Below are 14,326 nucleotides of genomic sequence, written 5' to 3'. Positions count from 1 at the left end.
TGACTGTTCAACTTGGCCGAATACTGTTTATGGAAATAAGTTCAGAGAAACATTCAGACAAACTAGAAATGGTGCAAAAATGGGTCAATCAGTGTACTGCAAAATATATACATAATAAACATATATATATATATATATATATATATATATATATATATATATATATAGTAGTACACTGACAGGTGCATTTTTCTTCCATTTGGTTCACACATCGTGTGAGAAAAGGTAATCAATAGAGGTAAAAAGAGAAGGCAGTAAAATAAAAAATATATATTTACATATACAGTTGTGCTAAAAAGTGTTCATACCCTTGGAGAATTGGTAATATATGTACCATTTTTAAAGAAAACATGAGTGAGTGGGCAAAACACAATTCTTTATTTCTTATGGGATTCATATTCAACTGTAGGTTATAACAGAATGGTACAATCATAAAATAAAACATGGCAACAAAGAAAAAAAAATAAATGACCTCTGTGTAAAAGTCTGCATACCCTTAATACTGGGTATTGCCCCCTTTGGCATCAATGACAGCATGCAGTCTTTTGTAATAGTTTTCTATGAGTCCCCTAATTCTTGCAGGTGGCATAGCTGCCTATTTGTCTTGGCAAAAAGTCTTTGGATGTCTTGCATGAACCGCATGTTTGAGGTCTCCCCAGAGTGGCTCAATGATATTAAGATCAGAAGACTTTGATGGACACTCTAGAACCTTCACCTTTTTCTGTTGTAACCACTGGAAGGTCAACTTGGCCTTGTGCTTAGGGTTATTGTCATGCTGGAAAGACCAAGAGTATCCCATGCACAGACTTCGTGCAGAAGAATGCAAATTGTCTGCCAGTATTTTCTGATAACATGCTGCATTTATCTTGCCATCAATGTTCACAAGATTCCTTGTGCCTTTTGAGCTTACACAGCCCCAAAACATCAGTGAGCCACCATCATGCTTCCCAGTGGGGATGGTATTCTTTTCACTATTTATTTTTTGTGGCAGTAAAGACTTCTTTCTGGCAACTCGACCATGCAGCTCATATCTGATCAAGTATTGTCATATTGTGCTCCTTGAAACAACCACACTGTCTTTTTTTCCAGAGCAGCCTGTATTTTTTCTGAGGTTACCTGTGAGGTTTTTTTTTGTATCCCAAACAATTCTTCTTGCAGTTGTGGCATGCTTTCTAAGTCGTCATGATAGCAACTGCAGCAAGACTGTATAAAAGGTTAACAGAGAGTCATTGCATGCACCACAATGAGAAAACAAGGAGCTGAACTTGGTCCTGTCACAAGGATAACAATAGCACCAATATGGAAGTACGTGACAGAGGCTCTTCAAAATGACAATCTGTTTACATTACTGTGGACATTAGCTGCTGCTGTTGAGTGACCTGCCAACTTCAGAGATAAACATGATCTGCAGAAGATGAACAGAATAGGAGTTAAAACCCTGTCACCTATTCTCAGAATGGTCTTCATCCAGAAACAAAAAGTAGGAATGGGTTGAGGAATTGGTTCATTAAAGGAATTGGAGAAATATCGAGTTGTTGGTAAAACCTACAGACAACAATGTAAATGAGACCTTTATATCTTAGCTAGTTACATATGCCACTCCTTGTACTTTTCTGAGTGCCGACCTTAGCCTTGTAATTACAAATATTACAATTGTAAATATCTTTGTTTGGCCCTTTAAATAAATTATGACTACAAACCTGAGCTTTCTTGGTTATTTATCTTGGTCTGAATGTGACTCAGCATCTTCAGAATCCTCTGTTATTCCTTGTATTGCTTTTAATCTCGGATAAGTAAAGAGCCCAATGTCTAACAAATATGTGATGCTAAGTGAAGTGGAGATGTCATCGGTTAATTATTCTAGGTAACTTCTGAAAAATCCCCTGGAATTGATAACAGAAAATACATCCTATTTCATTGCGTGTTTGACTGAACAATTTCAGGGCTTTTACCCTATAGAGATCGAGCCCCAAGTGTGACTACAGTTTATTTATCAGCAATAACAACTATGGTGTGACCTGTCAAAGACAGACGAGAATAACCCCAACCCTTGAAACTTGTAGTCTGAGTTAAATTATGGCCACTGCTTTAAATTTTTGGAAATATTTTTTAAGCAATTGTGTTTCTAGTACATTAGATATCAGATGAAATATCTTTATTCTCTGAGGTGATTACATAGATATACCTACACTGAGATCAGAAGTACCTGTATAAAAGTATATTATAATGAGTATTTTCAGCTTGGTTTGGGTTGTGTTCGTGGCTCTCATTAATGGAGGTTACTACGTCCTCCAAGACAGACAGGCCCAGGTACCTGGGATGAAATAACATTGTATATAAAATGCTACTGATACCTAAAATATTTATAATTTAATTTGAGAGTCAACTTGAAGTTTCAGTGGATTACCATCTCCTTCACAAAAAGCTGGGACATAAATACTGTTACTGTGCTTGGAGAGGGAGTGTTGTTTTAGCTGTTAATTTCTCCACTTTTATTTCATTGTTTAACTTGGTTTAACTTTATATATATTTTTTTTACATGATTACTTTTTCTTCAAAACAAATGTTCCTTTCTTACCTTCTGTCGCTGTCTGGTATAAGAATAACACTTCGTCAGGATCTGCATGATTGATGTAAGCAGGGATAATTGTATCAGTCTTAGTGTCCAAAGCAGATAAAGATTGATTTTTTACAATTACGATCACTGATCTAAGTTATGGACAACTGGAGGGACTCTGTTTATCACAGCCACTTTATATCCAAATGGAAACAAGTTTAAGCTTCAGAAACAAGTTTATACGTAACGCGACATTGTCACTCCGACCTTCCTTACCCCGAAAAATGAGTATTTCATAAAGATAAAATGTTTTTGAAACACTCATACTAACTGTGTTGAAATTTCAATTAAATTCCAACCCATTTAAAAGATTTCCTGAGAAAAATTAGGAGTACACCTGTACACCATGTTAACAATATGTTAACGCTGCTTCAAACAGAAAAGGTATAAATATATATACAGACATTTCTGTACTTTTATTGTCTATGTTAAAGATTTCTACCAACAATGGTCTATATGTTAAAATTATATTGTACTAGATTTTGATCATCACATTGGTTGAATAATCCAGGATAGAGATGAAATTTGCAATTTGCTTGCTTGAACTTCAAATTTCTTTATTACAAAGACAGAAAACAAGTTAAATTTTATATGTTTGTTATTTATGTCACCGTTAGATCATCAATATATTTGTATAGCAGCCTGATCTTGGAAATCTGTATTGAAAATCAATACAAATACTTATGTAGTATTTAGTTACAGATTTAATTTTCATACCCTAATAATTGTATCAGTCGTGCAAATCACCCATTTATGTTTTTCTTTGCCGGAATAAGCTAAGAATATCATTACATTTCTTTCTATAGAGACCATGTGTTTAATGTGGGGGAAAGACTGACGACTTATTGTTGCAAGTTGATGTCTAAATATTTTTGCATTGCACTTAAAGGTAAAGGATCATCTACTGTCAAATTCTAATCATACCTCTGATTGTGCAAACAAAGATTATGTTAGAAACTTTGTGCAATACATAACACAGCATCCAAGAGCAATTATAAAAAATATATAGTTGTGTGAGGGGCAAAAAGGGCCGTATAGGAAGTAAAAGGGAAATACGTCGGTTGAGGTGTGCCGGAACTGACGTCGTGGTAGGCCTGTAATAAAAAAGGGGCCCACCCATGAGGTGTAATCAAAGTATAGATAGAGGGAGTGGAGGGTGGGGACATGCGAGTCACTGGAAAATGTACGGGACGGAGGAAGGTGAGTAGGGGGGTTTAAATAGGTACCATGCCCCTCCCACAACTGCAGGCCAAGCCTTTACATTTCTACAAAACATTTTCTGTGACTTCAGGTTTGCGTGGTCACCAAACATACATGTGTCAGACATATCAGAAATTCTACTTTTTTTATTATATATGTCTTCATCATTACACATCGTAGTGATTCATTCTTCTTCACCTGCACTGATCTCGGAAAAACAGAAATCCCATTTCAGTGTTACATTTCAATTTAACCAATGCAATAAAATCAGAAACTATCTTCCTCTAAAACAGTCATTAGTTCTGATGAGACGACTGATGCAACATTTATTCAAGTGATTTATTGAAGTGATTTTCTCCAATCAATCTGAGATGAACAATATTACATATAACCCTGAAATTGTACTTCACAATTCAGAAAAACAAATAACAGTAAGCGTTTTCCTGTAATGATACAGCCCAACATTACAGTTTTAACTGAAGTATAAATATTTAATGATACATAATGATACTGAGATTCTGTTGATGATCAGATATGCAAATAAACAAAAGAAGATCAGTGTTGGAGTAAAATATTGTTTAATTTGGGTACAATATCGTACAATGTCTTTGTTTTTGTATCATGGAAAAACATTAAAGAACTGTCACTCATTTCAAAGATGACAAAAGATTGTTTATGCACACTTATACGCTTGGTGGCTCTAATTGAAGATACAGCTCTCTCTATGTGTTATTGCAAACCACTAATAATGTAGCTGCAACTCAATATGTTAACATGCAGAGAGGTTCACATCTTCCAATGATACATTAGAATTAGAGTAACTTTCCACACTGCAGATGATGTGGACTACAACTTCCCTGATGATTTACCAGCATTATGGTTGTTATGGGAGATGTAGTCCACAATATTTAGAGTGCCGAAGGTTGCCTAGTCCTGGAATAGCAAGGTACGTGATATAAGTGCTTTTGATGTTTTCACTTTAGAATGATGGTTGGTGACCAGATATGTACCAGAAATTCTAAATACCACAACCAACCTCTAGAGCCTTTTCCGAATACGGTGCTATAAATAAAAAAAAAAATGAGAACTGTAAGGAATTGAAAGTGAATTTCAAAATGTAGTCCAGAATAGCCATATTAAAAAAAAATCCCTAATTAAATTCTATTTTCAGTTTGCCTATTTTAGTCTTAAATTAGAAATTCACTTGGAATTCTCAGAAACTCTTTCTTTAGTGAATAACATGTTAATCTGAAATGTTAGAATAGAATGGGTAGACCTGGCCAAAATACTAAATAAATAATAAGTCTGTCACCCTACATTTCACGCCCACCCAGTAGTGATAGACCAAGAAAAGCCATGTGTTTATCGCTGAGCCTACTTACTATGATGAGAACAAGTCCCTCATCCTCTACGTACTGTGATAGGGGTACATTCTAATGAACATAAAGGCACACACGTAACTCATGCTCCTTCCTATTCTTCCTATCCACTGTCTTATGGAATAGTGGGTACTAAAATGTGCAAGGTAATTACTCTACAATTATTAAAGCCCCAGATTCCCTCATATTATCTCACTCCAGGAGTTGTAGGTCAAGAGGTACCACAAGGAACAAGTGCCTGATATATGCCCATTTCATGTGCTGTGATATGATATGGGGACACACTATCTCCACAGTAATGACCATACCTCATCCTTACAATTTTTTAGTGTGCCAAGCCACACTGACATTAATACTGCTTGTACAATGACAGACAACTTCACAATCTCACTGGTATACAGTGCCACAGGACATATTCACGAACCTTCAAGTCAACAAGAGTTATAGTAAGATATATCGTCCATTCTTTTAGCTACAGCAAACACAATTATAGTAATATACCACAACTTGTTACATATATAATTCACCTGACGATTGTTACCACGAAACAAAAAATGAATTGGCTGTTCTAAATTTTTGATCATAAGACTGTTATTATATATTTCACATCCCAACTAACTCTCATAGACTTCAGGCATTGTTTCCCAATAATCAAATAAAACAAATCCATGCAGATTACATTTTAAGTTTGTATTTTTATTGCATTTAGGTCTCTTTCTGGTTCAGGCATAATAAGTAAACCAAATAATTGTTTAAGGAACCAAGAGACTTCTCCTGACTTTTTATTCTTAATCAAGAACAATTTGGGTAAGTCAAACATTAAGAGGAACATTCTTTATAACTAGATAGCTTTGATGTTGTATCTTATGCCAAAATACATCTTTCTTCTGACATTTATATTTGTTTGTTGGGCACATAGTAACTCAAATTTATGTCTTCTGATACATTCGGTCTTCTGTGCCGTACTGTGATGTGTTTATATAATCTGCTATTCTCATTACTTTATACTAATGGTTAGTGCATGGCCATCGCTGATGGGTTAGTAATTGATTTTTAATGTTTTGTTTCTAATGGGCTTTTTCTACATACCATATTTCTTTGTGAAGGAAAAATCTATAACAATTAAATAATTGAATCACTACTATAACACATTACCCACTAATAGCATAGACTATAACTATGTGAAAATGAAACAAACCTAGGGAAACAATTCTTAAGCTACACATTTTATTTGCTATAGTTGTTTAAATTCAAATTAAATGGAAATATTATAAGGAATTAGTAAACATGTTTCAATAGAATGCAAACAAATTAGAAATGAACAGAAACAATTGTACATATTCAGCAATGTGGACTGGAAACAAGGTAGGTAGTGACCTCTAGTGGTGGTTTTCATTCTTCTTTCGTTCAGGACAAATTACAGGGAATATTTAAAGGGAAATGATAAATAAATACACAGTGGAGAAAAAAATGCAAAATAGTTGGCACTTTTAAACAAATGGAAAATAAGAGAAGATTTTACAAGAACTATTATTGGAATGTGTGTAGTACAGCGCTACGGAATTTGTTGGCGCTATATAAATAATAAAATAATAATAATAAAATAATAATAATAATAAAACGGTTACAGCTTTAGATATATGTTCAAATGTACAGGAGTTAAAAATTATGAATGGGATATAAACAACAAATGTAAATCAGATTAAATTAATCTTATTAAAGGACCAATATAGTCACCCAGACCACTTCAGCTCAATGAAGTGGTCTGGGTGCCAGGTCCCCCAGGTTTTAACCCTTCAGATGTAAACATAGCAATTTCAGAGAAACTGCTCTGTTTACATTGCAGGGTTAATGCAGCCTCTACACAGCCGCTAGAGGCGCTTCCCCCGATGCTCAATGTGAAAATCGCATTGAGCAAGCAGAACATCCATAGGAAAGCATTGAGAAATGCTTTCCTATTTGCGTTTTTAATGTGCATGCGCATTATGCTTCATTCGGGAGCTGACGTCGGAGGGGGGGGAGAGGTCCCCAGCGCAGAGGGAGCCCAGCGCTGGATAAACATAAGTGACTGAAGGGGTCTTAACACCTTCAGCCCAGCAGGAGGGGTCCCTGAGGGTGGGAGGGACCTAAGGATTATATAGTGCCAGGAAATTTAGCTTGTTTTCCTGACAATATGTTAGTCCTTTAATATTTTGATCAATGAGAAGTCAAAAGACTTCTATATTAGGGAGATTAAACTCTTAAAAAGTTATTAATATTTCATGAAGAATTACATATAGTAGACAGTTTTTTTGCTATAAGGCTGGGCTTAGTTGTAAGAGCAGAGAATTAAAAAGGCCCTACAGGCATCATAACCACTTCATCTCTTTAAAGTGTTGCTGGGGCTGGAGTCCCCCGGTGCCACCTAATGCTTCAGTGTTTAACTGTTTTCAAAGAGTTAGGGAAGGCCAGGGAATCACATTCAGTGTTAAGCCATTCAAAAAATGATTTAACAGTGAACAATAAAGTGTCATCAGAGGTCCCTACGTGCCATAACCACTTCAGTGAGATATAGGCATCATAACCATTTTATCTCCTTTAAGTGTTTATGCTGTCTGGGGTCCTCTGGTGCCTTAACACAGTTCACTGTTTATTTTCTGAATGGCTGAGAAGACCATGGTTTAATGGTTTAACACTGAACATTGACATTTACTGAATTTACTGTTAACAAAGTAACTCACGGTACAATTGGGACATCACTGTAGACATAGCTTGTGACATCACTCAGCAAGATTTGTGGGTGAAGAAGAGCTCAGAATTCCAAAGAAGAAAGAAATAACTCAAGGACATTTTAATCACAAGGTGAATACAATTTACATGAACGTGGTGTAAACTGTCACTGCCAATTTTTGTGTTTGTTGGTGAAGAGTAACGTTAAATCAACCAATGCAATTACATCTGGATGGAAATCGATTAGCGTTTTCAAGTGATAAACCACTAAAAGAAATTGGATGAAAACTTTATGAATTATTAAATTGCTATAAAAACTCACGGTGATCAACCATGCATGTTTCCTAGACATAAAATAATAATGGAAGATATGATTAATAACAGATACTTTATATTATTATTTCAACGTATTCTGAAAAGATAAGAGATGCTGTTGTAAATTGATAATTTGCCATAATTATTTAATGACCATAGACAGATGTAAATATTTAAAACCATTTATTTTATGGGTCTGTAAGATCGCACTTTGAAAGCAACACATAGATTAAAAATAATTTACTGAGTGTTAACACATTCATACAACAAATATCTGATACAAAATATATTTAATATCTTCAATTCAGTATTTTTCCCCACTGTATGAAGACATTGATAAAATAAGACATTATTCTTCACTCACCCTACCTGTCAGGATGGGGCTGTGGCCCAACACGCAGAATTAAGTTAAAAACGTAGAATAGACTAAAAGTGATAAACGTATTACGGGGTCTTAGAATGATCAAATTTAATGTAGAAAGAATAGTCAGAATCAAGCTGAAGTCAGGGACACAGACAAGAGCATAAACGAGAAGACAAAGCCAAAGGGTCAGGGATACCAGAAATACGGATAGTTAGAACAAGCCAAGATCAAAAAACAGAATATTATATATACCACGCACTCAGAAAACCAAAGTAATGGAAACCATGACAGGGTCTAAATAACCCAAAAACCTCGGACGCACGTTTACGTCACATATGACATATTTGGGGACTGTGCTATTTAGTAGAGCGTGACTGCTGCAGCCAGTGTCCTCCATAACGCTGGACCCAGCCGCTACACCAGACACTGCTCAGAGGGAGAGGCTCTGTGGATTAGGTGGGTAACCTCTCCCTCCAGCACCGTGAACGCACCGATCGGGTGCAGCCACATGGTGCTGATTGGGCCCCGTGACACTACCTTTGACTCAGCTCATTCTTATTATTAAAGTTAGAGGCAGTGTAAACCAATACAATGGAACAGATTAGATTTGGTGAAAAAGTTTGACTATACTGAATCATCAAAAATAATTGTGTTTCACCCATATGGTATTTCGCTTTGGACCAATTTTGTCCAAGTTTGTCCAATTTTGTCCATGCGATCATTTCAGGAAAACCTATTTAAGACAAACTAAAATGACATGGAAATGCAATATAAGTATTATGTATATATTTTGCTGCACACTGATAGGTGTGTTTTCACACCATTACATTCAGAGATCAAGTGAGAAGATGTAAACGAAGGGAAAAAAGGAGGAGCTGTAAAACATCTATATTTATAGATGTATATACTGTTATATTTATTATACATACAATATATAAATATGATTTTTTTCCCCTGCTCCTCCTTTTTTCACTCTATCTGTCACTACTCACTTGATCTGTGAATAGAAACATAGTTACATAGTTACATAGCTGAAAAGAGACTTGCGTCCATCAAGTTCAGCCTTCCTCACATATGTTTTTGCTGTTGGTCCAAAAGAAGGCAAATAAACCCAGTCTGAATCGCTTCCAATTTTGCAACAAACTAGGAAAAAATTCCTTCTTGACCCCAAAATAGCAGTCAGATGTCTACTTGGATCATGCAGCTATTACCCCCACTAATTAGAAATTATATCCCTGTATGTTATGTTTTTGCAAGTATTTATCCAATTTCAGTTTAAACATCTGTATGGACTCTGATAAAAACACCTCTTCAGGCAGAGAATTCCATATCCTTATTGCTCTTACTGTAAAAAAAAACATTTTCTTTTCCTTAGATCAACTTACAGCGGTTGCCCCCTATCCTTTAATCATCTTTTTTTCCATTGATCAATTTTTCCTTTCACGAAATAAACGAAACAGCAGGTTCATACCACATCCCTCATTAACAACTCGCTGATCGCCAAAAATTCTGACAAATTGAATTAGTTTGAAACTGAATGTGCAAATCTAGAAGAGATATTGCTAATGAATCTCTCAACCGATATGTTTTCGTGTTCATATGTATATATATTTTTCTTAAATTAATTATACAACTGAACTGTGTTCTAAAATATTTTAGAATGTTTAATTATGGATAAAGCCCCTAAAAATCATATACTCCTTCAATTGTTTCCTGATCTAATTATCTAATTCATAATTAATATTGAAACTGTAATCAGTATTATGCTTGATGATGCCTGGAGTAAGGAAGTGTGAAGCATACGTAGTAATTAGTCAAAAATGTAAAATGTTCACTAAGTGATTTAATAGGCTTAATGACTGTATCAGAAGGGTTAAAAAATGATCTAAAGCAAAAATATATCTTGTGTAAAATGACCTCAATAGGATGTATGTGTATGTCTTAAAATAAAGAGATGATAGAATGTAGACTAACAACTGATTCCTGAACCTGCGGGTGAATTCCTGGTACATAGTATCATACCAGCTGGAAAAATTTTTTACATAACAAGATAGTATCTGGAACCAAGATGACCATCACAATCATGCAAGTTGCGAAATCTAAGATGGCTGTAATACACATTGCTGGAAACAAGAAGTCAGAGGCGAGGGTTCTCAGACAGTTATATGCCCCAGGGGGACAAAGAAGGCTACAAATGTCTCCCAGTAACAGGGGAAACACCAAACAGGGGAGTAAGTCCACTGATCGAACAATCACGCTAATGGGTAGTAGGGAAGACAAGTAGAGGAGATAGCCCAATACAAAAAGGGTCTCAAACTGACACCAAATAGAAATAAACCAACTAACTCTGCACAGAAACAGGAGAACAAGTGTGAAACAGCTATAAGACGAATTAGCCAAGGGATATAAAATACATACTGCACAAAATAAACATCAGCACGAATATCAGTGTGACAGAGAAGAGATAAAACTCTGACCTATTCCTTGTGTAAAGCAGCAAAGAATGGGGAGGTGCTTAAGACTGCCTCACTGCATATATATATTTTCCTGGTTTCTAATTAGTACTTTGTTTCTATGAAGTTTTTTCTTTGCTGCTATGAAGTTTAGTAAAGAAAGATATGCAAAACACAAAGCCTCCTGTCATGTTGCAAAATTAGTTCTGCTTGGTTCAGTCACTATTTGCCATACTGCTGTCATCTAAAAAATGGTATTAACTGACTTCAGAATCTCAGTTACAGGAAGTGCAGAGTGCCACCAGGCAGGGGTGCTGCAGATTGACCTTGAGTGGTCAGCTGAAACTGTAAGCAAGTCAGTAGCGCCCCATTGATAAAAATGAAACATACCTTTTTTTTATCAATAGAGAGCTACTAAAAGAGCATCAGCTGACCATCGCCTGGGGGACCAGCAGATTGGCACTGGAGGCACACAATGGGGCTTAACCATTTGAGAATGGTTTAACCCCTTAAGGTAAGAGTGCACCCAGGGGCCTACTGGTACCATAACAACTTTATTGACAAGGAGTTGTTATGGTGAACAGAGAGTCCCTTTAAAGCTAAAAGCAGGACACCTTGCATCCAGGTTCCTAACAGCACATGTTCACCTCTGTTAACAGACCAACAGGATGGAATCCAGCCATGCACTTACTGGAGAGGCAGGCAGATGCATTTGAAGTGGTGTTTATTTTCAGATGGTTATGTGACTACACATTTATTTCCCAATAACCTCTATATTTCAGTCAAATCTTGATTGCGATGTCATAAAATATGTGAAAGAAGACACAATTAAATTATTAAATATACTGAATTTACATATTAATAGTGATATGACAGCCCCAGTATATAATAAAGTGAATGTCTGAGAAACGTCTTTTTTTTTCTTTTTTTATAAAAATAGACTGCAGATTTTATGTTTCCAGATAATTACACCAACGCCTTGGGGTTCCTTTTCAAATTAATTCATATCATAATTAAATCACTAGTGTCTTTTCAAAATCTTATATAGCATGTTTCATGGGCTTTCACAAAAAAAAAAAATAAGAATGAGAAAATTATTCACAGCTTGATATTTTACATTTTTTTAAATAGGTTACATGAAATGGCTGAAAACATCTAAGAATATATAATTATGATGTATAAACTGAATTTATTTTTTTACAATATTATTGACATGTAGTTGGACCTGCTATTTATTCTGTTACGATTTACAAATTGCTTTATATTTTAATGCTTTTCATGGTGTTTACGCTTCCATAAGTGCTAAAAATTTATTTATAATGGCTCCTTTGATTGAGGGTAATTTATATTACTAGACTTGTGCATTTGTTTTCAACCAAATTGCAATTTGTCAGAATTTTGGGTGATTGGTGGGTCATCTGACTTGCGTAACTTTAAGTAGCCATATGATTGAATACACACAGCAAACGAACCGGACAATGGACACGCTTCAGTTGTTTGCGATTCAGTATTCTACGCTTGGAGTTCAAAAATCTACGATTGATGGTTAGGGGACAGCTAATAAACCAAATAAATAAAAAATATATATTAATAGTAAATAACTAAACTAGGGAACAAACAGAACAAACACTTAAAATGTGCAACTGAATGCTTGAAAAGTAAGAAAAAGCTCAAAAAACTCAAATGTTGATTGACTATGAAGTGAATATGAATGGTAAAATATTATCCTATTCGGTTGGAATTCAGTCACTTTTTCAACCAACATTAGCCTTAATAAATAGAGAATACACACAAACACACACATATATATATATATATATATATATATATATATACAGTATCTCACAAAAGTGAGTACACCCCTTACATTTTTGTAAATATTTTATTATTTCTTTTCATGTGACAACACTGAAGAAATGACACTCTGCTACAATGTAAAGTAGTAAATGTACAGCCTGTATAACAGCGTAAATTTGATGTCCCCAAAAAATAACTCAACACACAGCCATTAATGTCTGAACCGTTGGCAACAAAAGTAAGTACACCCCTAAGTGGAAGTGTCCAAATTGGGCCCAAAGTGTTAATATTTTGTGTGGTCACCATTATTTTCCAGCACTGCCTTAACCCTCATGGGCATGGAGTTCACCAGAGATTCACAGGTTGCCACTGGAGTTCTCTTCCACTCCTCCATGATGACATCACAGAGCTGGTGGACATTGCGCTCCCCAACCTTCTGTTTGAAGATGCCTCACAGATGCTCAATAGGGTTTAGGTCTGGGGACATGCTTGGCCAGTCCATCACCATTACCTTTAGCTTCTTTAGCAAGGCAGTGGTCGCCTTGGAGGTGTGTTTGGGGTCATTATCATGTTGGAATACTGCCCTGCAGCCCACTCTCTGAAGGGAGAGGATCATGCTCTTCTTCAGTATGTCAGAGTACATGTTGGCATTCATGGTTCTCTCAATGAACTGTGGCTCCCCAGTGCTGGCATTACTCATGCAGGCCCAGACCATGACACTCCCACCACTATGCTTGACTGTAGGCAAGACACACTTGTCTTTGTACTTCTCACCTGGTTGCTGCCACACACGCTTGACACCATCTTTACCAAATAGGTTAATCTTGGTCTCATCAGACCACAGGACATGGTTCCAGTAATCCATGTCCTTAGTCTGCTTGTCTTCAGCAAACTGTTTGCGGGCTTTCTTGTGTATCATCTTTAGAAGAGGCTCCATTCTGGGATGACAGCCATGCAGAACAATTTGATGCAGTGTGCGGCATATGGTCTGCACACTGACAGGCTGACCCCCCACCCCTTCAACCTCTACAACAATGCTGGCAGCACTCATATGTCTATTTCCCAAAGACAACCTCTGGATATGATGCTAAGCATGTGCATTTAACTTCTTTGGTTGACCACGGTGAGGCCTGTATTGAGCGTAACCTGTCCTGTGAAATCGCTGTGGTCTTGCCCACCGTGCTGCAGCTCAGTTTTAGGGTCTTGGCAATCTTTATGTAGAGCAACAATTCTTTTTTTCAGATCCTCAGAGAGTTCTTTGCCATTAAGTGCCATGTTGAACTTCCAGTGACCAGTATGAGAGAGTGTGAGAGCGATAACACCAAATTTAACACACCTGCTCCATTTACACCTGAGACCTTGTAACACTTACGAGTCACATGACACTGAGGAGGGAAAATGGCTAAGTGGGCCCAATTTGGACATTTCCACTTAGGGGTGTACCCACTTTTGTTGCCAACGGTTTACACATTAATGGCTGTGTGTTGAGTAT

This window comes from Pelobates fuscus, chromosome 3, assembly GCF_036172605.1.
Source record: "Pelobates fuscus isolate aPelFus1 chromosome 3, aPelFus1.pri, whole genome shotgun sequence".
NCBI lineage: Eukaryota > Metazoa > Chordata > Amphibia > Anura > Pelobatidae > Pelobates > Pelobates fuscus.
The sequence above is the reverse complement of the archived record's forward strand: the minus strand, read 5'-3'. Positions refer to the sequence as shown.